Below are 2,109 nucleotides of genomic sequence, written 5' to 3' on the forward strand. Positions count from 1 at the left end.
AACTCTGGTGTAGTTTTCTGCTCATAGCTGTAATGTTATTCTATGCCTGTGCTTTTACATTGTAATGAAGTGACACTTAGTAAATAAAATAGGTAAATGTTTAGGAGAGCTACCCATTTAGATTGCTGTTCAAAGCATAGCTGAGTTGGTGAGTACAGAACTTGAGGTTTAGTTAAGAAATTAGAGTATGCTTTGGAGCGTGCTGGGAAGTGATTGGAAGTGTTGTGTGGTGTATTGGTGTTACAGCAGTCAGAGGTCTGGCAAAACCTGAATATATTTCCTCAGGCAATTTTAAGGGATGTGTAAATGCCTGCTTAGTTGATGGCTGAAATAATAAAAGTCTTTGGGTACCAGAGCAAAGTCAGAGCAAGGTTAAGCTATGTAAATGGGGGTATTACAATAAATACCTGTGCTGGTTTCCCAGCCTATGTAATTTTTAATGTCTGGCTATACAAGAGGTATTTCCCACCCATTTCTCAACAAACAAATGAAAACTCACCAGCACCACCCCCCAAAAAAAAACCCAAACAAAACCCCACAACAAACAAAACAAAACAAACAAAAAACCCCCACCAAACAAAACTCAAACCAAACAAACCCCAACAACTAGAGAATCAGAAAAGCCCTGTGGCTCTTAAAAGAAGCTGAGTGTCTCTGAGGCAATATACTTGCTGAATAAGCAGATGTCGAGGTCTGAATGAAAGTTCTCCAGTTATTTCTAGCTGTCCTCTATCTTTTGGGATGTTCTGGTGGTACTATGTACTTTCTGTAGTTGAACAGGATCACACTAAACCCCCAACTTCTGCCAAACTTCCTCTCTTAATATTCTTGGATAATCACAGATTGGCACCTGTGAACATCCGAGTGCTTTGTCAAAAGAGCAACTGTATTAGCTGTTGCTGTAGGAAAATGTATGTGGGTTTATTTAAGCTGTATATTAATACATATACATTTATATGTATATGATTGACAAGGTCTAGAATACTGTTGGTTTCCATATTTCAGTGCAAATTTCTACATTTTAAAGCTAAAGAAGCTACCTTGTTGGATTCAGTTTTTACAAAGGTCTGTAAATCCTGGGGTTTAAGATCATATTCCTCTTGGGGGGAGAATTCTGTTTTTGGATGATATTCAAAGTTATGTGGTTTGGGTTTTGGTTTTTTTTTGTTGTTGTTGTTGGGGGTTTTTTTTAGTGTATATTGTGTAACTGACTTAACTTGTACTATGCTCGGTTGTTCCAGGTGGGTTTGTGAGGGCAACACATTGCTGTAATTCTAGGGTTACCCTCTGCATAAATACAGCTGGTCATGCACACAGTCTTTAGATTGGGGAATGTGCACTTCATGAATATAGTATCTGATTTTGTGCCTCTTTTTACATCGGGGAAGAGAGGTGACACTAACAATACATTTCTTGGGAATCTCTTGGGCAAGAGTGTTTGGTGTAGGCCAGGACAGTAGGCTTTGCATGGTTTTGGGCCTTGGGCTTTTTTAGAGTTTCTAAGAATGGTTCAAAAATAAGTTCATAAAGAAAAGGCCTTTTCCAAAGAAGCTGTTTCATCCTTGTCCACCTAAGTCTAGATGAGCACTGAATGTCTGGCAGTGGAATTAAAGTAGAAGTGATCTCTAGCAAAGGATTCAAGTTACAGAAACCTAAGTTAAAATATTACTTTATTTTAAATTTGGTACCATTGCTGTGCATTTAGTTGAGAATCCAGGAGTTAATGTGGATATCTGAAAATTTTACAGACTAGTTGTGTATGATACTAAATTGTAAAGAATAAAGCAGTGGATAATGAAGTAAAATTATATTGCTTTGTACTCATTAAATAGCACTTCCTAGCCTGTGTCACTTCAGGTTTGTTTTTCTGCCTACAGACGGTCTTGCTTAAGAGTTCTTCTGTCATACTGCCTAAGCCAGTGACATGTCTGATAGTAATCTGATAGTTGTTAGTATCACTGAGTTCAAAACAAGAAGTTAGTCTTCTAAAAGTTACAGCGTGAACAGTTGTCGTAGTCCTCGTCATTCTACAGAATAAATGGAATTACATAATTGCTTAATGCTTCTTTGAAGACCAGTAGAAAGTCTTTTATATATTTATTTATTCAG

This window comes from Antrostomus carolinensis, unplaced genomic scaffold, assembly GCF_000700745.2.
Source record: "Antrostomus carolinensis isolate BGI_N321 unplaced genomic scaffold, ASM70074v2 scaffold1133, whole genome shotgun sequence".
NCBI classification, from domain to species: domain Eukaryota; kingdom Metazoa; phylum Chordata; class Aves; order Caprimulgiformes; family Caprimulgidae; genus Antrostomus; species Antrostomus carolinensis.